At 39.3% G+C, this 24,964-nt stretch overlaps 1 long non-coding RNA gene across 2 annotated transcripts in view; it reads right to left on the bottom strand.

Moving 5' to 3' along the window:
- Positions 1-8,128: 8,128 nt before the first annotated feature.
- LOC135734354 (uncharacterized) overlaps positions 8,129-24,964 on the bottom strand; it is a 352,561-nt gene continuing 335,725 nt past the window's right edge. For both annotated transcript variants that reach the window (XR_010527292.2, XR_012337066.1), the window contains exons 6-8: positions 8,531-8,624; positions 8,300-8,432; positions 8,129-8,217 (exon numbers count right to left, since the gene is read on the bottom strand). This is a non-coding gene — a long non-coding RNA (uncharacterized lncRNA). The remainder of the gene's footprint in view (positions 8,218-8,299; positions 8,433-8,530; positions 8,625-24,964) is intronic.

Genomic DNA, 24,964 nt, shown 5'->3' with positions numbered 1-24,964 from the left:
TAACATTGATCATGTTATCGGTTATTTCAATGACTTTGCTAATAGGTATGGCAATGCATATATTCCATTTGAGGTAACAGGAATCAAGCCCAGCTTGTGTCCCTGCTAAAAAAAACAATAGAGACCATTACGGAATCTGTAATGGTTTTAATGGGAATTCTATTAGTTTTATTGGACATTGTAATGGTCCCTGTTGGTCTCTATTGGTAATTTGCTTGCTTCTATTGGTGGCATGCATCGTCTATTGCAGGGGTGTCAAACATGCGGCCCCCAAAGGTGTCCAATCCGGCCCGCCTGATGATTTATACAGTTTTATTAAATACAGGGCTTAAAGTACTCCGGCCGGGGGCCGGATTTCCGGCTTGAGGGCAAGTCCGGACTCCGGCGCAGGCAAAACATGCAAATGAGTCACTTTTGGCACGGACGCGCTTGGAAAAAACGAGCGCGTCACTTTAATTATGAGCGCGCATACCACGCGGCTAAATTTGAATTAACGAACTGGCAATAATAACCGGTCCCCTTCAACCTACCACCTTGATTCACGAGTCAGCGGTCACAGCCAATGGGAGCATGATATTAGGTTGTCTTAGCCAATTGCTAGAGAGGAGGGTGGGTCTTGTGCAGAAAGTGAACCAGTTCGCAGTTAGCTTGCAGGCTACACACGCTGTGGAGAATGAAGTTTATCAAACCAGAAGAAAATACATCTGCTTTGGAGGAGAAAGTAAAAAACAAGTGACGCTTGGCATGCCTTGAATAAAGAGGACAAGACACGGTAAGGCTTTAGGCCAGTGGTCTCAAACTCCCGACCCGCGGCCGTCTCTCCCCCTCTATGCGGGCCGGTTCTGCTTTCAAAAATATAATATAATCTGCCCCGCAGAAAGATTTTCATTTACTTCGTTTTATATTTTTTAAATTATTGATGTAAACTTTTTAGGGGCCGTTCACATATCGCGTCTAAAACGCGTGTTAAACGCGAGTCAATGCGATTTTTTTTTCATTCCTAAGCGCATGAGAGGCTGGGCGTCCTCCGTTGCTACGCAACCATGAGCGGCTCTCACTCAAGGGAGCATAACAGAATACGTGATCAGATTTTATTGCTCATCTGAACCTCACGTTAATCATATCATTGTCTCCATGCGATCAGTTAATCTGGTCGGGACTTTGGAGTGTTCGTCCAGAGAAGAGCTGTACTGTAACTCGGGGTTACCCAACTGTACTCCGAGAAAAGCTGCATGGGGTTTGTTTGTTCAAGTCACAGCTTTCATTGGCGACACGTCATAAGCAGTGCAAGCGGGAGATGTAATGCAACGCATATTAAACTACGGATGCGGAAAAAGCCAAGTGCCCAGGTTTTGAAAAGAGGAAAGATTAGGAGAAACGTGCAAAAGATAAAAGTAGACTACAGTAGTCTATGTATGCAGCTCACTCAACTCAATATAAGTGAATAATAAAGTATATGTATCATTATGTTGCTTGCTATGCAGTTACACATGAAGCATTAATATTAATTTTTACAGAGATCGAACATATTCGGACATTAAGTCCAAAATAAATGCATATGCTAAAATAGTTCATAAATGTATTCAGGAATTTAATTTGTTAATTTAGTGCAAGGTTTTAATAGAAAAAGTTTGTATTTATTATTATTATTATTATTAATTTAAGATAAGGTTTAGAAAAGATTTACTTACTCTTAAAAATAAATTATAAAATAGATTGAAAGCACTGTTTATATTTGTATGTATTATTATATGTTAAATAATAGAATTTAAATGCAGTACATATACAGAAATATTGTGTTTTTATGTTAAAATAGCTCTATGTCCCTCCAACAAGATGTCCATCTCAGAAATGGCCCAAAGCCAGTTTGAGCCCCCTGCTTTAGGCACTTGGTGCAGTAAACTTCCGAAACCTGAGGCTTGTTTTTGCATAGTTTTTTTGGCATAATAAGTTGTTAATGTGTTGAAAATATGACTGTGCTGTTGCTCATAGAATTAGTTTATAGAAAAAATGGGCTTGGTAAAAGTCCTGGTTGAGCCACAGAAAGTTCAGGCTCAGGATTTTTTTTCACTTTAAGCCCTGTAAATATTAAATACATATTTTAAAAACCCTTTTAGGCGGGTGTCTAGTTCGTTTTTAATATGAGAGACTTGCGGAAAGCAGCAAAATGCGGAACATAGACTAAACACGGTGCCCAAAAATCTTGCCGTTTTATTGTTACCGCTCCGCTAAAGATCCACTGATTCCGGTGATCCACTTCGTATTTTTTTGCCCGCTCCACAGCATCTCTGTGTCCACTCTCTGCCTGGAGTGCGAAGATGACAGTTTCCAAAGTTCGTTGCATTAACAGGTAGATTCATTACATTATATCAGTTGTTAAACCGCAGAATTAGTAATTTGTAAGTATGTTTATGTATTTCTTCCGGTAATGATTTGCTGTCAGGGTTCTAAAAGTGCTAACAACTTAGCAAGCTAACAAAAACAAAATATCCACATTCTTATTAACGTTACAATGCTTGTCTAATCGATTTAATGTTCCCGATCAGATCTAAGTTAATATAAACACTAAATTCGCTGTTGGCACACTTTGTAGAAAAAAAATACAAAAAACACCCATGCCTTCACAAAATAACGACAGAGAACGGAAAGAGAGGCTTTTAGCAGCAGTTCAACATTGCAAACATGGATTCAAAGCTCCATCAAGCCAGCAGGTAAATCATATTGAATATTTTGCAGATTGTCACACTTTAATTCTTATTATATTTCCCATTATAATCACTTGTCTAAGTTGATGCTAGTAATATAATACATAATATTTATAATACTTTATTAAAACCATAATAATGGTACCACCCCCCATAGTGCCATTTTTGGTTTGGGCCACTGCCCCATCTAGCATTTTCATTTTCTAAATGACTGTTCTCATTACAAATATATTCCAAAGAAAAGTGAATGGTTTATAAATAATTTTGGCATTAAGGCAAAAGAAGTTAAATTAAAGCTTTTCAACCTATAAGGCCAGTGGGTTTTGTTCAGATGTAAATTTGTGTGACCTTATGAAATCTAGTTTTCACAGAGCTGTGTGTTTCTCTTGTTTTCTTGCTAAACAAACGAATTAATTGGTTTGTTAAGTTAATTTTAACACAATTATCAGCACACTAAGGTTTAACACTAGAAGCGCCAGAATTCCAAGACTACTAGAACAGCCGTTAGCGGTCATTCTGACCGCTAGATTATAAACTCTATTATCTCTAATGATAAATTCCCCAAATGAGAGATTAATGTATTAATTGTGTGAGGATATATTTTAAAAAACCAAATAACCCCAACATCTACATTTTTTTTTAGTTAAAAAGATAATTATACATTTATAAATATTCACACCATCTCATAAAGTAAAATGTAATTATTGCATACGCTATATTCAGTATTTCTCTGTATTTATTTAACATAACTCGGAACAACAAAATAACAAATTAAAGGATCTATTTGACTATGAAAAAATGTGTTTTAACATTTATCATACACTTATAACACAGAACATAAACGGAAAAGCTGAAAACAAGCTGCTATAAAGTAAACAAAAAGAGCCACAACGAAGTTTAGAACAATAAAACAATTAGGCTACAAATTTTATATTAAATAAACAGATCAATACCGTGCTCGGCTATTTAAGCTTCACAGTCAACACAAGTTACTTTTGTTCTCCTCACACAATTTCCGCAGAAGGGTTTGTGGCATCGTCAAACAAACACAGAAAGGCCGTGAGCACATCTTCGATGTTGCGCTTCGCGTGCGCGGTGGAGCCAGCAGCTTCAGTCAGGACAAGGCTCTGCCTTCTCCCTGGACGTTCAGTTGACTGAAAGACGGTCCTAATAATAATAATAATAATAATAATATTCTAATAATAATAATATGACCAGCAGAACTAGTGAATATAACTTGCGCAGAGCAGCACTCGATAGGACAGCGGTGCATAGCGGAGAGCAGGGCAGCCGCAAGCTTGTCAGATGTGAATGAACATCTGGATCCCTAATCTCCGATGAAGGTAGCCGCATCTTTTTCCTCGGTAAGGACTCTGACTCATTTTTTGATGAGGATGAACTGTTGCCTTGCACCCAGGAAAGGTCGCTGTCACAGCAGTCATATTTCGCTGGAGTCCCTCGTCCTGTGGTCTCCAGTTTCGTAATACCCACTGAGTCTAGTGAATCTCCTGTGCCGAGTGAATCTCCTGTGCCGAGTGAATCTCCTGTGCCGAGTGAATCTCCCGAGTCTTCTGAGCCGAGTGAATCTCCCGAGTCCTCCGAGCCGAGTGAATCTCCCGAGTCCTCCGAGCCGAGTGAATCTCCCGAGTCCTCCGAGCCGAGTGAATCTCCCGAGTCCTCCGAGCCGAGTGAATCTCCCGAGTCCTCCGAGCCGAGTGAATCTCCCGAGTCCTCCGAGCCGAGTGAATCTCCTGAGTCCTCCGAGCCGAGTGAATCTCCTGAGTCCTCCGAGCCGAGTGAATCTTCTGAATTCACCGAGCCGAGTGAATCTTCTGAGTTCCCCGAGTCCCCTGAATCTTCTGAGTTCCCAGAGTCCCCTGAATCTTCTGAGTTCCCCGAGTCCCCTGAATCTTCTGAGTTCCCCGATTCCCATGAATCTTCTGAGTTCCCCGAGTCTTCTGATCCTCCTGAGCCAAGTGAGTCTCCTGTGTCTTTTAAGTCCCCCGAGTCCCCTGAGTCTTCTGATTCCCCTGAGCCTTCTGATTCCCCTGAGCCGAGTGAGTCTTCTGACCATCCGGCCTAAAATGAGTTTGACACCCCTGGTCTATTGGATACTGTACCATTAAGGACCAATAGAATACCTTTGAAAACTTGTGGTATCTACTGGACACCAGTAGGAACCATTATGACTCCAATAGATTTAGTGGTTTCTTTGAAAAGCTGTAATGGTTTTAATGGGAATTCTATTGGTTTTATTGGACATTGTAATGGTCCCTGTTGGTCTCTATTGGTAATTTGCTTACTTCTATTGGTAACATATCGTATTCAGGCGGTACACCAGTTGCTTGCGGGTTTCTCCGGCTCTCTCCTTTTCGTGAGTGGTATATCCAGGTATCGCTCATTGTGGATTATATGAACTCTATTGACTCTGATTGTTTCTCGGAACAGCTGGATCGCTCCGTATTCAGGCGGTACACCAGCCACTTCCGGGTTGCGTCAGCTACATCTCAATCCGGAGTGGATTACCTCCCGTCTATGAACATTGGATTTACATCTTCCATCTCCACCTTTTTGAGTGGAGGGTATTGCCGTGTGTGGTTCTTGAAACATTGACTTTGCTCTGCATCTACCGCTTTTCTAAATAAACTTTGTTTACTTGCTATTGACTCCGAGCCCTTCATTGTGACACCATTAAGGACCAATAGAACACCTTTGAAAACTTATAGTGGTATCTACTGGACACCAGTAGGAACCATTATGACTCCAATAGATTTAGTGGTTTCTTTGAAAAGCTGTAATGGTCCTAGTGGGTACTGCTGAAAAAACAATAGAAACCATTACAGAATTTGTAATGATTTTAATAGTTATAATGAATTTCTGTTGGTTTTGGTGGACACTGTAATGGTCCCTGTTGGTCTCTATTGGTCTTATTGGTAATTTGCTTTCTTCTATTGGTGGCATGTATTTTCTATTGAATACAATTAAGGACCAATAGAACACCTTTGGAAACTTATGGTGGTATCTACTGGACACCATAAGAGAACCATCCCAGCAGGTATATGTCAGACCTTCAATGTTTAAATTTGGTTGAAATAATGCCAGTTCTTTGTTCAACTTTGAAACAACGGTAAATGGTGAACGGTTGCAAATGGTCAAAAAAATAAATGTTTTATGACACTGTAATTTGTGAATCATTTATTGAAAATCTGTAAAAATGCATTTTATGAAACTGACAAAAATACTAATATTTAAAAATGTAACAACAGTAATTGATAGAGTTCAAAATATCCAAATAAATAATCTATGTAACTTTATTTGCCCCTTTCAAAACAAAGGGGGGTCTCAGTACCCAATTTGGGGAAATATTTTTCTGGGTTGCCCATGTTATATAATGTTTAAGAAGCAAAAAATGGTTTATGTATATCATTTAATTGATTTTAACACTGGTGAGGAATGTGATTTCCATAGTTATGAATTCAGGAGATGGTTTAACGGGTATCTAGCCCCCATGATTTTGCCATTAATACTAGTTATAATAATTATTATTAAAATAAATCTTGTTATTATCTTAGCAGATCATTTCTTTTTGATGTTGTTGTTGAATTAAAAAACACGGTTACTACACTACTTTATAATAAAACCATAATCAGTTTTTATAAAGGTCTGACCTAAAAAGCTTTGCTTTAAAAACACAATATTTATTTTTATTTAAAGAGCACCAATTATGCTAATAAATTGGCACGTTAGCACGTTATTGCAATATCCCATAGTACATACATGTTATTAAAACTTGAACTAATGCATTGTGAGTCTTATAAATTGCTTACATACCTCACCGATTTCCCACTGTCTGGAAAACGCTCGGTTTAGTTCCTGTCTCCGCCTCCCAAAATGTCTTGTGTAATCGGATTGGTCAGATGACTACTCAACTGTTATTGGTCAGCTGGGTTCGGCGTGTGTTTGAAAGGTTACGCCCCTGACTACGCGTGGGTTGACACAGATTCTGACTGAGAGTCACAGCCTCAGAGGCAACGTAAACAAGCGTTATATTTCTCTATAAACGATGGTGTCTGTACTGCCTTACCACTTCGAGCTCGATCCAGAGAGTTCAGAAGGCCGTTACGATATAAACGATCTCCGTCAATGAATGCGATTGGATTTAACTTTTTTAGGTGTCCTTAGCTCTGCCAGAATGCTAAACGAAGACGAAAATGTGTTGCAAAGACATCCAAAAGGTAATTATAACGTACTACATAACTATATGGAAACACCAAATGTAGCACATAGAAAGTATTTGTTGAAATGATTATAAAACGATTTCACTTGGTAATTTCTACATTATTTTACTCTAGTAAAATTTATTATAAAAGACTGCTTACATACTGTATTACTGTGCAAACTATATGGAAACACCAAATGTAGCACATATAAAGTATTTGTTGAAATGATTATAAAACGATTTCACTTGGTAATTTCTACATTATTTTACTATAGTAAACTTAATTATAAAATACTGCTTACATACTATTTTACTGTGCAAACTATATGGAAACACCAAATGTAGTACAAAGAAAGTATTAATTGAAATGAATGTTAGTCTACATTATTTTACTATGGTAAACTTTATTATGAAAGACTGTGCTATGTTTTTACTTACTAGGTTTTAAGGAGAATGCAACAGGTTCCAGGGCCTCTTACCTGCGTGATTCATCATCCAGGTTTTGCACAAATTGTCTAAATCCCTACACACAGAACATTTATTGTACCGACTATAAGCCTTTAAGGCGCAGGACTAGATTAAGTTTTATTACATTTTTAAACCAATAACACTAAAGTATTATTATAGTAACAAAGTACCCAAAAGAACAAAAGATGTAACTTTAAAGAAAATATAGTAGTCAGTCAAAAGTTTATTTATTACAAATATATATTTAAATGTTAAACAATATACAAATAAACATACTTTAGTAACCATATTGTGCTATTCTTTCAAAAATTGTTCAATTCACTTCTTACAGCTATCTATTGAGATAAATGGCATATCAAAGCTTTGTCAGCTGGTGCTATCTAAGATGACACTTTAGGGTTATCATCCTGTTGTGTGTTGTTCTCCAGATACGCTTGGAGCTTCCTGATTGGAATGTTGGCTTCCGACGACCCCTGCACTGAAGATGGCATGCAATCACGTCCTCCTTTGAAGGTTTCTCAAACTGTGATGCCAGGTCCATTGGAATCGGGGTTTCCTTCAGCTTATATTCAAATACCTCATCAAAAACAAGCCTGATCACATCATCCACATAACTGTAGAAATATTGCAGTCAATAAATCTTTTGTTTTGATCATTTATTTCCCTGCTTCATACATTAAGTTTTTAATTATGAATGTATTTGAAATAAAACATTACTGCTTACGGTATGTAATTTGTGTGTTTTGGGAACATAGCCTTGTACTTTCCCTCTCCTGCTTTTGTTACGGCTTGGTGACATTGTAATGGATGGCTGCAAGGTACAACCTGTAAAAATATAAGCAAGCATAAATTTATTGTAAAAGTAAATACTACTTTATTTAACACAGTTACTAAAATACTTAAATACCTGCATAGCATTCCAATAAATGAGAAAATCCAATTTTTTTGCTGCAAATCTGAAATCTCAGGCTACGGACGGCAAAGGCATCCACTGATGATGGTGATGGAAACATTGTGAAACGATGCTACTGTCTGGGTTCCTATGATTATGCAGAGAAAAAAAACTTTGTCATCATCAGTTATACATCTAAGACTGGTAGTGGTTTCACTAGCTAAATACATCATTTGTGTTACACACCTTTGCTCCTCATATGCCAGTCTGACTCCTTGTACTGTGTGTAATGATGTTGCATGTTTGCATACAGTGTAGAAGGATGTGTCCAGCTGCGAATCTAGGATATAGACAAATAAAACAAACATGTATTCAGTCAAAAAGACATATTATAACAATAGAGAACCATGACTATAAATCGTTAGACTATTCATTAAAACGTTAATGTATTACATATTACATGGCCCAACATTAGCAACACACATTACGTGTTTACTTCGTTTCAAAATCTAAGAAAGCTTCAAGTAAATACAACAGTAAAATACATATAACTTTAAACAAATCATCTGTACTTAGAGTTTCTTGAGTTTGATCATGAGAACAAATTTTACCGGTAACAGTTAAGCTGGTAACTTAGCAAGTTTGTAAACATGTCTTAACCAACATCGATAAAAAAAACGATAGTCTGCATAATTCAACATACACGTGTGTAAATATGGTACGTTGTTTATGAAATACAGTATTACAACACAAAACAGTTCGCTTGCAAGCTTAGCTCTACACGCACATTATGTTAATCTCCGGTTACCGGTTACGTAATGTACAGTAAAAGGCAAATAATAAACGTGAATACTTACAGCCTGTGATCCAGAAGTGCACAGTAATCCAACTTTCAAGAGGAGACGTCGGGCAAATCCAGCTTCGGTTCATGAGAAGCAGTTATTGTGAAAACTCCGTGAACAACTTCTGACTGGATTTTTCCGGAACCGTATTAAACATGATGTCCTCTGTGGAAGTCCATAAAGTGCTATTTTGCCCTTGCATCTAAAGAGACAGCGTCTACTCGAGAGATTTAATCGCTTAAACGATGAAACAAGAGTTTGCAAACAGAGTAAAAGCAGGGACTCCCAACCTCCGCCATTTTAGCTCTCTTCTGACTCGGCGCTCCCCACCCTCGTCTTTGAGGGCTTACCCAAGCAAAGCAGAGCTGAACTATGATAATGTTGGTCTTATCTACGTCACTAATCCCAGGAAGTAAACTGTTGCCTACAATCCGAGTGTTTTTTGTAGTCCTCGAACGTTAGAGACGATAACTCGCGTCATCGTTTTCTTTGAGGTATGTACTTTTTGAATATCGTTAGCATGTACTAATACACACTTACACACAAAATGATGTTTAAAAACGTGTATCCCATAATAGGTGCTCTTTAAATTAAAATTTTAATGTTAAACGAGTTCTAAAACACTCATTTTCAATTCCGTCTTCCTAACATCTTTATTTTCTTTAACATATTGTCTTTTGTTATGTGTTATTAGGTTTGTTCAAGTTCATGTGGCGCTGTGAGACGTCAACGTACCGCGAGTGCGAGAATTCTAATTCAAACGTAGAAGTCTCGCTCTCGCGGTACATTGACGTCATCCGACTGTCGGTTCTTGCAGCGCCACATGAAGTTGAACACCCCTATTTGCGGGCGCGCGCCTTGTGAGTTCTTTTTTTTCTCTCTCTTTATTGCATTTCAAGCATCTTAACAAACCAAAATAGGCTAACATAAACACAACTGTAAGTCCTCACAGACTAAGAAATTCATAAAATTCATATTATAACAATAGAAATAAAACTCCATACAGACAATAATTCAAATAAAATAACAAAAAATAAAATATATATTCATGCAACCAAAAGCAATGTAGGGTATTAAACAAGGTCAAACTTATTAAACAAAACACGTAATTTTTGGCCTTTTCACATCTCATAACTTTCTGGATCTCTGTATACATCAGAGGTGGGTAGAGTACCCAAAATCTGTACTCAAGTAAAAGTACAAGTACTTATACAAAAATGTACTCCAGTAAAAGTAAAAGTATCAAATCTAATTATTTACTTGAGTAAGAGTTAAAAAGTATTAGATGAAAAAACTACTCAAGTAGTTAGTTACTCGTTACTTCCGATCTGATAAAGAAGTGCAAAAGCACTGAATTTAAGACTACTTGGAGGGTTTTCACAAACCTCTCCTTAAAGGTCTTATTGGTCTGCTTATATACAATTAAAGCAGCCTATCTCAGTCCTGCAATGGGTTCATTAAAATCACATAACGTGACACAAATGTTTTCTGAAGGTTAACTCTGTATTTATTTTCATGTTCACAACACAAACTTGTGAGCGTCTGCCTTTAAACATGCAAACAGTAAACAAAAAAGAACGTGTGTGTCTGTTTGTTATCATGTTTTTATATGAATAGGTTATTTTCATTGCCATTAAAGTGCAATTACTGAACATAAAAGGGGTATAATAAAAATGATAATTTTAGAATTTCATATGGAACTTATCTGTTTGTGCAAATCAACTCTACATGTATTATAATATAGAATACATGTTTCTTTAAAATCAAACTTTATTCTTTTATTTTTATTTATTCATTCTTTAGGAAGGATTTAAATAAAATACAATCCCGTTTTTATTTGAATGTATTTTCTACACATTAGTGAGATGTCTGGATTTGTGTATAAATGCAAGACGTCCTTACATTATGAAGTTCAGTTTGTTTAGTTGTGGGGTAATGATATGGAAATGTGCAGATGTGAACGTGCTGTTTGTATGGTTTAACTTACACTAGGTTTTGTCATCGCTTGCACAAGAGTGCATATGGCAAAAGAACTCGGACAGTGTGTGAAATGACCATTAATAGTGTATATATATATATATATATATATATATATATATATATATATATATATATATATATATATATTCATTAATTATTACCATTTGAAAGTAGTGCAGTAACGCCGCCAAATGTAGCGAAATCAAAGTACAGGTTTTTCACTAGAAATGTACTTGAGTAAGAGTAAAAAGTACCCATCCTTAAATTTACTAGTTACCCAAAAACTGTACTCAAGTAAATGTAACGAAGTAAATGTAATTCGTTACTACCCACCTCTGGTATACATGTCAAGCTCCTTTTTAAAAACATGAAACTGGGGTGCTGTTTTCAGAACTTCACATTTGTGAATAAAGAATTTTTGTATGATAAGTAAACAATTTACAACAAAGTCTACACTTTTATCCTCCAAATGAACTCCAAATCTCAACATGTCCCAAGTAATAGATGGAAAAAAAGATATTCTTTGTTTAAACCAATGAAATACTTCAGTCCAAAATGAATTAACCAGACAACAATGGAGAAATAAGTGTTCAACAGTTTCTACGTCCTTATTACAAAATTGACATATATTACAATCCACATTAAATCGTAATCTCAGAAACTCCTTAGCAGGATAAATGTCATATAAAATTTTAAAGTGCACTTCTTTATATTTCGGTGGAAGAGGAAATAACAAATATTTGCATCTAAATTCATTAACCGATTCCCTATTTAGATGTTGAAAAATATAGTTCCTTCTTATTGGGCCAGGATAGCTTTCCTGCATAAGACAATTTCTTATAAACTTATTAATACACTTCTCATCTGCAAAATTTAATTTAAGATCCAAAATTTTGGGGATAATATTCGAATATTTTAAAATCTCCTTTAGCATATTAAGGAATGGTAAGGGAATACTTTTAATAACTTTCAAATAAACTTTTTCCTCACACATAAAATTAAATTTAGAACAGAAATCAATATAGCTAAGGAAGCAACCATTTTTATCCATAATATGCAATACTGACCAAATACCTCTTTGCCACCAGTCCTTCAAAAATAAAGATTTTCTTTGAAATAAAATATAACGATTATTCCATAAGGAAACATTATGAGGACTGAAATTATGTTTAAATCACATTTTCCAATATAAAAGGACTTGTTTATGAAAGTTTGATAGTGTCAGTGGAATTTTAGATATCTCAAAGTCACATTGTAAAAAAAACTTAATACCTCCACATTTTTTTAACAAACTGGATGGAATTGCAAACCAGAATGAATGCTCATTTCTAACAAAAGACTGAAGCCATTTGATTTTAAGTACTCCATTCATAATATCAAAATCTATTGCCTTTAACCCACCATCCTCATATTCTCTTATTATATCATTTTTCCTTATATAGTGATACTTTTTCCTCCAGATAAAATCAAAATGAAGTTTATTAATTTCTTTTATCTTTCTGTAAGAAATTGGCAATGAAAAACCTGGATAAATTAATCTAGAAAGACTTTCAATTTTTGATAACAATATTCTCCCGAAAATTGTTATATCTCTCTGTAACCAAGAGTTCATGATAGATTTACAATTTTCAATTCTTTTGTCAATATTTAGGGCCCGAGCACCGAGGAGCAGGCCAGAATGGCCTGCACCGTAGGTGCGAAGCCCTATTGTTTTTGCTCGGATTTATTAGGGCCCGAGCACCGAGGAGCAGGCCAGAATGGCCTGCACCGAATGGTGCGAAGCCCTATTGTTTTTGCTCGGATTATTAGGGCCCGAGCACCGAGGAGCAGGCCAGAATGGCCTGCACTGTAGGTGCGAAGCCCTATTGTTTTTGCTCGGATTATTATTTTTATTATTATTATTTTTTATTTTATTTTTTTTAACACTTTTGGACTTTTTGGGTGCCTTAACATACTCGAAAACTCTTGTAATTTGGCACAGACGTCAGAGTCGTCCGTCATCGCAGAAATCCAAAGGCTAGAACACGGGCGTGGCACGGGGGCTCTATAGCGCCCCCTGTAATGCAAAAAAAAACATTGATGCACAGATCGGGCAAAAATTTACGCACATGTACGAGAGTTGGTACGCTTATAGATCTCATCGACCCGAACAACTTTCGCCCTCTAACATTTAAGCTCCGCCCAACAGGAAGTCGGCTATTTTGGATTGTTTAAAAAATGCATGCGTTGAACTTTTAAATACTCCTCCTAGTGGATTCATGGGATTGACACCAAACGTGGTGATCATGATGCCGAGACATTGTACTTGCTAAATTGCGAAGGGATTTTTGATATCTCGAATGGTTCTGCCATGGCGAGGTGACGAATTTATGGCGAATTCAGAGAAACAGGAAGTGTCTAATATCTAAGGCAAAAAATATCTTATTGTGATGCCATGCGGGGTGTTTGTTCGTCTGAAGATTCCGATCGCATCGATGTGCCTATTGTGACTCCCGGGTATAGCGCCACCACCAGGCGCCAGGAAGTGCGTCAGTCACAAAGCTGGATTTTTTTTGACAGTTCCATGCTATGTTCTTTTAAATACTCCTTCTAGAAAAATCATGCAATTGACACCAAAAGTGGTCAACATGAAGCCAAGAGATTGTAGATGATAAACTGCGAAGGGATTTTTGATATCTCAAACGCTGTTCCGATGGCAACGCGTCAAACTTTACTTTCATTTTAAAGGCATATTTAAGCCTTTTAGTTGACGCCGATGTTCTTTTAAATACTCCTTCTAGAATATTCATGCGATTGACTCCAGAAGTGGTCTACATGATGCCGAGACATTGTAGATGATAAATTGCGAAGGGATTTTTGATATGTCAAACGCTGTTCCCATGGCAACGCGTCAAACTTTTTACTTTCATTTTAAAGGCATATTTAAGCCTTTCAGTTGACGCCGATGTTCTTTTAAATACTCCTTCTAGGGAAATAATGCGATTCACACCAGAAGTTGTCAACATAATGCTGAGACATTGTAGATGATAAATAGCGAAGGGATTTTTGATATCTCGAAAGCTGTTCCCATGGCAACGCCGCAAACTTTACTTTTATTTCAGGCATATTTAGGGCTCTTGGCCTGCTTAGATTAACCTAAAAGTCGGCACACACATCAGAGTTGTCGGCTGTTCAGAGTGGACAAATAGGTCAGACATAGGCGTGTCTCTTAAGTGGCTCACTAGCGCCCCCGTTTGTCTAAAATGTGGGGTTTCTTTTACCTACAGTCCCCAAATGGCTCAGTAACAACATTAAATAGCCCACTGATATTTACCCACTTGATGCCCTTGCCCACCGTGCATCGTTTTCTCGGACGCACCGTGTAGCGGTTAAAAAAACGTGCGAGGGCCCGCCATTGCTGCTTGCAGCTATATTTATTAGGGCCCGAGCACCGAGGAGCAGGCCAGAATGGCCTGCACCGAATGGTGCGAAGCCCTATTGTTTTTGCTCGGATTATTATTATTATTTTTTTTTTTTTTTTTTTTTTTTTACAGTTTTGGGCACTTTGGGTGCCTTAACATACTCGAAAACTCTTGAAATTTGGCACAGACGTCAGAGTCGTCTGTCATTGCGAACGGGCAAAGGCTGGAACACGGGCGTGGCAAAGGGGCTCTGTAGCGCCCCCTGTAATGCAACAGAAAACATTGGTGCACAGATCAGACAAACATGTACGGGAGTTGGTACGCATATAGAACTCATCGACCCGAACAACTTTCACCCTCTAACATTTAAGCTCCGCCCAACAGGAAGTCGGCTATTTTGGATTGTTTAAAAAATGCATGCGGTGAACTTTTAAATACTCCTCCTAGGGGATTCATGCGAATGACACCAAATGTGGTGATCATGATGTCGAGACATTGTACTTGCTAAATTGCGAAGGGATTTTTGATATCTCGAACGGTTCTGCCATGGCGAGGCGACAAAGTTTTGGCGAAATCAGAGAAACAGGAAGTGTTTAATATCTAAGGTAAAAAATGTCTTATTGTGATGCCATGCGGGGTGTTTGTTCGTCTGAAGATTCCGATCGCATCGATGTGCCTATTGTGACTCCCGGGTATAGCGCCACCACCAGGCGCCAGGAAGTGTGTCAGTCATGAACTTTTAAATACTTCTCCTAGGGAATTCATACGATTGACACCAAACGTGGTGAACATGATGCTGAGACATTGGACTTGCTAAATTGCGAAGGGATTCTTGATATCTCAAACGGTGTTGCCATGACGAGGCGACAAATTTATGGCGAATTCAATGAAACGGGAAGTGTCTAATATCTAAAGCAAAAAATGTCTTATTGGGATGAAACGCAGTGTGTATGTTCGGCCAAGGATTCCGATCGCATCGATGTGCCTATTTTGACTCCCGGGTATAGCGCCACCACCAGGCACCAGGAAGTGTGGCAGTCACAAAAGGTGGATTTCTTGACAGTTGCATATGGTGAACTTTTAAATACTCCTCCTAGGATTTTCATGCGATTGACACCAAAAGCGGTCAACACGATGCTGAGACATTGTAGATGATAAATTGCGAAGGGATTTTTGATATCTCGAACGCTTTTCCCATAGCAACACGTCAAACTTTACTTTCATTTTCAGGCATATTTAAGCTCTTGGCGTGCGCTTTGGGTGCCTTAACATGCTCGAAAACAACGGAAATTTGGCACAGATGTCAAAGTCACGTGCCACTAGGCTCATGCAAAGGCTGGAATATGGGCGTGGCAAGGGAGCTCTGTAGCGCCCCCTGTAATGCAAAAAAATAACATTGATGCACAGATCGGGCAAAAATGTACGCACATGTACGGGAGTTGGTACACATATAGATCTCATCGACCCGAACAACTTTCGCTCTCAAACATTTTAGCTCCGCCCAACAGGAAGTCGGCTATTTTGGATTGTTTAAAAAATGAATGCGTTGAACTTTTAAATACTCCTCCTAGTGGATTCATGGGATTGACACCAAACGTGGTAAACATGATGTCGAGACATTGGACTTGCTAAATTGCGAAGGGATTTTTGATATCTCGAACGGTTCTGACATGGCGAGGCGACAAATTTGTGGCGAAATCAGAGAAACAGGAAGTGTCTAATATCTAAGGCAAAAAAATTCTTATTGTGATGCCAAGCGGGGTGTTTGTTCGCCTGAAGATTCCGATCGCAACGATGTGCCTATTGTGAGTCTCGGGTATAGCGCCACCACCAGGCGCCAGGAAGTCTGTCAGTCACAAAGGTGGATTTTTTTGACAGTTCCATCCGATTTTCTTTTAAATACTCCTTCTAGAATATTCATGAGATTGACACCAGAAGTGGTCATCATGATGCCGAGACATTGTAGATGATAAATTGCGAAGGGATTTTTGATATCTCGAACGCTGTTCCCATGGCAACGCGTAAAACTTTACTTTCATTTTAAAGGCTTATTTAAGCCTTTAAGTTGACGCCGATGTTCTTTTAAATACTCCTTCTAGAATATTCATGAGATTGACACCAGAAGTGGTCAACATAATGTCGAGACATTGTAGATGAGAAATTGTGAAGGGATTTTTTATATCTTGAACGCTGTTCCCATGGCAACGTCCCAAACTTTACTTTTATTTCAGGCATATTTAGGACTCTTGGCGTGCTTAGATTAACCTAAACGTTGGCACACACATCAGAGTTGTCGGCTGTTCAGAGTGGACAAATAGGTCAGACAAAGGCGTGTCTCTTTAGTGGCTCACTAGCGCCCCCGTTTGTCTAAAATGTGAGGTTTTTCTTTTACCTACAGTCCCCAAATGGCTCAGTAACAACATTAAATAGCCCACTGATGTTTACCCAATTGATGCCCTTGCCCACCGTGCATCGTTTTCTCGGACGCATCATGTAGCGGTAAAAAAACGTGCGAGGGCCCGCCATTGCTGCTTGCAGCTATATTTATTATTTTTTTTTTTTTATTTTTTTTTTTTTTTAACAGTTTTGGGCACTTTGGGTGCCTTAACATACTCGAAAACTCTTGAAATTTGGCACAGACGTCAGAGTCGTCTGTCATTGCGAACGGGCAAAGGCTGGAACACGGGCGTGGCAAAGGGGCTCTGTAGCGCCCCCTGTAATGCAACAGAAAACATTGGTGCACAGATCGGACAAACATGTACCCACATGTACGGGAGTTGGTACGCATATAGAACTCATCGACCCGAACAACTTTCACCCTCTAACATTTAAGCTCCGCCCAACAGGAAGTCGGCTATTTTGGATTGTTTAAAAAATGCATGCGGTGAACTTTTAAATACTCCTCCTAGTGGATTCATGGGATTGACACCAAACGTGGTAAACATGATGTCGAGACATTGGACTTGCTAAATTGCGAAGGGATTTTTGATATCTCGAACGGTTCTGACATGGCGAGGCGACAAATTTGTGGCGAAATCAGAGAAACAGGAAGTGTCTAATATCTAAGGCAAAAAAATTCTTATTGTGATGCCAAGCGGGGTGTTTGTTCGCCTGAAGATTCCGATCGCAACGATGTGCCTATTGTGAGTCTCGGGTATAGCGCCACCACCAGGCGCCAGGAAGTCTGTCAGTCACAAAGGTGGATTTTTTTGACAGTTCCATCCGATTTTCTTTTAAATACTCCTTCTAGAATATTCATGAGATTGACACCAGAAGTGGTCATCATGATGCCGAGACATTGTAGATGATAAATTGCGAAGGGATTTTTGATATCTCGAACGCTGTTCCCATGGCAACGCGTAAAACTTTACTTTCATTTTAAAGGCTTATTTAAGCCTTTAAGTTGACGCCGATGTTCTTTTAAATACTCCTTCTAGAATATTCATGAGATTGACACCAGAAGTGGTCAACATAATGTCGAGACATTGTAGATGAGAAATTGTGAAGGGATTTTTTATATCTTGAACGCTGTTCCCATGGCAACGTCCCAAACTTTACTTTTATTTCAGGCATATTTAGGACTCTTGGCGTGCTTAGATTAACCTAAACGTTGGCACACACATCAGAGTTGTCGGCTGTTCAGAGTGGACAAATAGGTCAGACAAAGGCGTGTCTCTTTAGTGGCTCACTAGCGCCCCCGTTTGTCTAAAATGTGAGGTTTTTCTTTTACCTACAGTCCCCAAATGGCTCAGTAACAACATTAAATAGCCCACTGATGTTTACCCAATTGATGCCCTTGCCCACCGTGCATCGTTTTCTCGGACGCATCATGTAGCGGTAAAAAAACGTGCGAGGGCCCGCCATTGCTGCTTGCAGCTATATTTAGGGCTCGAGCACCGAGGAGCAGGCCAGAATGGCCTGCACCGTAGGTGCGAAGCCCTATTGTTTTTGCTCGGATTTATTATTAGGGCTCGAGCACCGAGGAGCAGGCCAGAATGGCCTGCACCGAAAGGTGCGAAGCCCTATTGGTTTTGTTAGAATTTATTATTTTTTTTTTTTTTTTTTTTTTTTTTATTTTTTTTTTTTTTAACACTTTTGGACTTTTTGGGGGCCTTAACATACTCGAAAACTCTTGAAAATTGGCACAGACGTCAGAGTCGTCCGTCATCGCATAAATCCAAAGGCTGGAACACGGGCGTGGCACGGGGGCTCTGTAGCGCCCCCTGTAATGCAAAAAAAAACATTGATATACAGATCGGGCAAAAATTCACGCACATGTACGAGAATTGGTACGCTTATAGATCTCATCGACCCGAACAACTTTCGCCCTCTAACATTTAAGCTCCGCCCAACAGGAAGTCGGCTATTTTGGATTGTTTAAAAAATGCATGCAGTGAACTGTTATATACTCCTCCCAGGGGATTCATGGGATTGACACCAAACGTGGTGAACATGATGTCGAGACATTGGACTTGCTAAATTGCGAAGGGATTTTTGATATCTCGAACGGTTCTGCCATGGCGAGGCGACAAATTTATGGCGACATCAGAGAAACAGGAAGTGTCTAATATCAAAGGCAAAAAATTTCTTATTGTGATGACACGCGGTGTGTTTGTTCGTCTGAAGATTCCGATCGCATCGATGTGCCTATTGTGACTCCCGGGTATAGCGCCACCACCAGGCGCCAGGAAGTCTGTCAGTCACAAAGGTGGATTTTTTTGACAGTTCCATGCGATGTTCTTTTAAATACTCCTCCTACAATGTTTATGTGATTGACACCAAAAGTGGTCAACATGATGCCAAGACATTGTAGATGATAAATTGCGAAGGGATTTTTGATATCTCGAACGCTGTTCCCATGGCAACCTGTCAAACTTTACTTTCATTTTTAAGGCATATTTAAACCTTACAGCAGCATGCGGTAAACTTTTAAATACTCCTCCTGGGGAAATAATGTGATTGACTCCATAAGTGGTCAACATAATGCTGAGACATTGTAGATGATAAATTGTGAAGGGATTTTTGATATCTCAAACGCTGTTCCCATGGCAACGCGTCAGATTTTACTTTCATTTTAAAGGCATATTTAAGCCTTTACAGTTGACGCCGATGTTCTTTTAAATACTCCTTCTAGAATATTCATGCGATTGACGCCAGAAGTGGTCAACATGATGCCGAGACATTGTAGATGATAAATTGCGAAGGGATTTTTGATATCTCAAACGCTGTTCCCATGGCAACGCGTCAAACTTTACTTTCATTTTAAAGGCTTATTTAAGCCTTTAAGTTGACGCCGATGTTCTTTTAAATACTCCTTCTAGAATATTCATGCAATTGACTCCAGAAGTGGTGTACATGAAGCTGAGAGATTGTAGATGATAAATTGCGAAGGGATTTTTGATATCTCAAACGCTGTTCCCATGGCAATGCGTCAAACTTTACTTTCATTTTAAAGGCATATTTAAGCCTTTCAGTTGATGCCGATGTTCTTTTAAATACTCCTTCTAGAATAATCATGCGATTGACACCAAAAGTGGTCAACATAATGCCGAGACATAGTAGATGATAAATTGCGAAGGGATTTTTGATATCTCGAACGGTTCTGCCAAGGCGAGCTGACAAATTTATGGCAAAATCAGAGAAACAGGAAGTGTCTAATATCTAAGGCAAAAAATATCTTATTGTGATGCCATGCAGGGTGTTTGTTCGTCTGAAGATTCCGATCGCATCGATGTGCCCATTGTGACTCCCGGGTATAGCGCCACCACCAGGCGCCAGGAAGTGTGTCAGTCACAAAGCTGGATTTTTTTGACAGTTCCATGCGATGTTCTTTTAAATACTCCTTCTAGGATTTTCATGCGATTGACACAAGAAGTGGCCAACATGATGCCGAGACATTGTAGATGATAAATTGCGAAGGGATTTTTGATATCTCGAACGCTGTTCCCATGGCAACCTGTCAAACTTTACTTTCATTTTAAAGGCATATTTAAGCCTTACAGTTCCATGCGATGTTCTTTTAAATACTCCTTCTAGGATTTTCATGCGATTGACACCAAAAGTGGTCAACATGATGCCGAGACATTGTAGATGATAAATTGCGAAGGGATTTTTGATATCTCAAATGTTGTTTCTATGGCAACGTGTCAAATTTTACTTTCATTTTAAAGGCTTATTTAAACCTGACAGTTGCATGCGATGTTCTTTTATATACTCCTTCTAGGGAAATAATGTGATTCACCCCAGAAGTGGTCAACATGATGCCGAGATATTGTAGATGATAAATTGCGAAGGGATTTTTGATATCTCAGACGCTGTTCCCATGGCAACGCGTCAAACTTTACTTTCATTTTAAAGGCATATTTAAGCCTTTCAGTTGACGCCGATGTTCTTTTAAATACTCCTTCTAGAATATTCATGCGATTGACTCCAGAAGTGGTGTACATGATGCCGAGACATTGTAGATGATAAATTGCGAAGGGATTTTTGATATCTCGAACGCTGTTCCCATGGCAACGCCCCAAACTTTACTTTTATTTCAGGCATATTTAGGGCTCTTGGCGTGCTTAGATTAACCTAAAAGTCGGCACACACATCAGAGTTGTAGGCTGTTAAGTGTGCACAAACAGGTCAGAAATAGGCGTGTTTCTTAAGTGGCTCACTAGCGCCCCCGTTTGTCTAAAATATGGGGTTTCTTTTACCTACAGTCCCCAAATGTCTCAGTAACAACATTAAATAGCCCACTATTTACCCACTTGATGCCCTTGCCCACCGTGCATCGTTTTCTCGGACGCACTGTGTAGCGGTAAAAAACCGTGCGAGGGCCCGCCATTGCTGCTTGCAGCTATATTTTTTTTTATTTTTATTTTTTTTAACACTTTTGGACTTTTTGGGGGCCTTAACATACTCGAAAACTCTTGAAATTTGGCACAGACGTCAGAGTCGTCCGTCATCGCAGAAATCCAAAGGCTGGAACACGGGCGTGGCACGGGGGCTCTGTAGCGCCCCCTGTAATGCAAAAAAAAACATTGATGCACAGATCGGGCAAAAATGTACGCACATGTACGAGAATTGGTACGCTTATAGATCTCATCGACTCGAACAACTTTCGCCCTCTAACATTTAAGCTCCGCCCAACAGGAAGTCGGCTATTTTGGACTGTTTAAAAAATGCATGTGTTGAACTTTTAAATACTCCTCCTAGGGGATTCATGCGAATGACACCAAATGTGGTGATCATGATGTCGAGACATTGTACTTGCTAAATTGCGAAGGGATTTTTGATATCTCGAACGGTTCTGCCATGGCGAGGCGACAAAGTTGTGGCAAAATCAGAGAAACAGGAAGTGTTTAATATCTAAGGTAAAAAATATCTTATTGTGATGCCATGAGGGGTGTTTGTTCGTCTGAAGATTCCGATCGCATCGATGTGCCTATTGTGACTCCCGGGTATAGCGCCACCACCAGGCGCCAGGAAGTGTGTCAGTCATGAACTTTTAAATACTTCTCCTAGGGAATTCATACGATTGACACCAAACGTGGTGAACATGATGCTGAGACATTGGACTTGCTAAATTGCGAAGGGATTTTTGATATCTCAAACGGTGTTGCCATGACGAGGCGACAAATTTATGGCGAATTCAATGAAACAGGAAGTGTCTAATATCTAAAGCAAAAAATGTCTTATTGGGATGAAACGCAGTGTGTATGTTCGGCCAAGGATTCCGATCGCATCGATGTGCCTATTTTGAGTCTCGGGTATAGCGCCACCAACAGGCACCAGGAAGTGTGGCAGTCACAAAAGGTGGATTTCTTGACAGTTGCATATGGTGAACTTTTAAATACTCCTCCCAGGATTTTCATGCGATTGACACCAAAAGCGATCAACACGATGCTGAGACATTGTAGATGATAAATTGCGAAGGGATTTTTGATATCTCGAACGCTGTTCCCATGGCAACACGTCAAACTTTACTTTCATTTTCAGGCATATTTAAGCTCTTGGTGTGCACTTTGGGTGCCTTAACATGCTCGAAAACAACGGAAATTTGGCACAGATGTCAAAGTCACGTGCCACTAGGCTCATGCAAAGGCTGGAATATGGGCGTGGCAAGGGAGCTCTGTAGCGCCCCCTGTAATGCAAAAAAATAACATTGATGCACAGATCGGGCAAAAATTTACGCACATGTACGGGAGTTGGTACGCATATAGATCTCATCGACCCAAACAACTTTCGCACTCTAACATTTAAGCTCCGCCCAACAGCAAGTCGGCTATTTTGGATTGTTTAAAAAATGAATGCGTTGAACTTTTAAATACTCCTCCTAGTGGATTCATGGGATTGACACCAAACGTGGTGAACATGATGTCGAGACATTGGACTTGCTAAATTGCGAAGGGATTCTTGATATCTCGAACGGTTCTGCCATGGCGAGGCGAAAAATTTATGGCGAAATCAGAGAAACAGGAAGTGTCTAATATCTAAGGCAAAAAATTTCTTATTGCGATGCCAAGCGGGGTGTTTGTTCGCCTGAAGATTCCGATCGCATCGATGTGCCTATTGTGAGTCTCGGGTATAGCGCCACCACGAGGCGCCAGGAAGTTTGTCAGTCACAAAGGTGGATTTTTTTGACAGTTCCATCCGATGTTCTTTTAAATACCCCTTCTAGGATATTCATGCGGTTGACACCAAAAGTGGTCAACAGGATGCCGAGATATTGTAGATGATAAATTGCGAAGGGATTTTTGATATCTTGAACGCTGTTCCCATGACAACCTGTCAAACTTTACTTTCATTTTTAAGGCATATTTAAACCTTACAGCTGCATGCGGTAAATTTTTAAATACTCCTCCTGAGGAAATAATGTGATTGACTCCAGAAGTGGTCAACATAATGCTGAGACATTGTAGATGATAAATTGCGAAGGGATTTTTGATATCTCAAACGCTGTTCCCATGGCAACGCGTCAGATTTTACTTTCATTTTAAAGGCTTATTTAAGCCTTTAAGTTGACGCCGATGTTCTTTTAAATACTCCTTCTAGAATATTCATGAGATTGATGCCAGAAGTGGTCAACATGATGCCGAGACATTGTAGATGATAAATTGTGAAGGGATTTTTGATATCTCGAACGCTGTTCCCATGGCAACGCCCCATACTTTACATTTATTTCAGGCATATTTAGGACTCTTGGCGTGCTTAGATTAACCTAAAAGTCGGCACACACATCAGAGTTGTCGGCTGTTAAGTGTGCACAAACAGGTCAGACATAGGTGTGTCTCTTAAGTGGCTCACTAGCGCCCCCGTTTGTCTAAAATGTTGGGTTTCTTTTACCTACAGTCCCCAAATGGCTCAGTAACAACATTAAATAGCCCACTGATATTTACCCACTTGATGCATGTGCCCACCGTGCATCGTTTTCTGGGACACACCGTGTAGCGGTAAAAAAACGTGCGAGGGCCCGCCATTGCTGCTTGCAGCTATATTTTTTATTATTATTTTTTTTTTTTTTTTTTTTTTTTTTTTTTTTTAACACTTTTGGACTTTTTGGGGGCCTTAACGTACTCGAAAACTCTTGAAAATTGGCACAGACGTCAGAGTCGTCCGTCATCGCAGAAATCCAAAGGCTGGAACACGGGCGTGGCACAGGGGCTCTGTAGCGCCCCCTGTAATGCAAAAAAAAACATTGATGCACAGATCGGGCAAAAATGTACGCACATGTACGAGACTTGGTACGCTTATAGATCTCATCGACCCGAACAACTTTCGCCCTCTAACATTTAAGCTCCGCCCAACAGGAAGTCGGCTATTTTGGATTGTTTAAAAAATGCATGCGTTGAACTTTTATATACTCCTCCCAGGGGATTCATGCGATTGACACCAAACGTGGTGAACATGATGTCGAGACATTGGACTTGCTAAATTGCGAAGGGATTTTTGATATCTTGAACGGTTCTGCCATGGGGAGGCGACAAAGTTGTGGCGAAATCAGAGAAACAGGAAGTGTCTAATATCTAGGGCAAAAAATGTCTTATTGTGATGACACGCGGGGTGTTTGTTCGTCTGAAGATTCCGATCGCATCGATGTGCCTATTGTGACTCCCGGGTATAGCGCCACCACCAGGCGCCAGGAAGTGTGTCAGTCACAAAGCTGGATTTTTTTGACAGTTCCATGCAATGTTCTTTTAAATACTCCTTCTAGGATTTTCATGAGATTGACACCAGAAGTGGTCAACATGATGCCGAGACATTGTAGATGATAAATTGCGAAGGGATTTTTGATATCTCAAACGCTGTTCCCATGGCAACGCGTCAAACGTTACTTTCATTTTAAAGGCATATTTAAGCCTTTCTGTTGCATGCAGGAAACTTTTAAATACTCCTTCTAGGATATTCATGCGATTGACACAAGAAGTGGTCAACATGATGCCGAGACATTGTAGATGATAAATTGCGAA

The sequence above is a fragment of the Paramisgurnus dabryanus genome, chromosome 7 (genome assembly GCF_030506205.2).
Source record: "Paramisgurnus dabryanus chromosome 7, PD_genome_1.1, whole genome shotgun sequence".
Taxonomy (NCBI): Eukaryota; Metazoa; Chordata; class Actinopteri; order Cypriniformes; family Cobitidae; genus Paramisgurnus; species Paramisgurnus dabryanus.
This window is presented reverse-complemented; position numbering and strand designations above follow the sequence as displayed.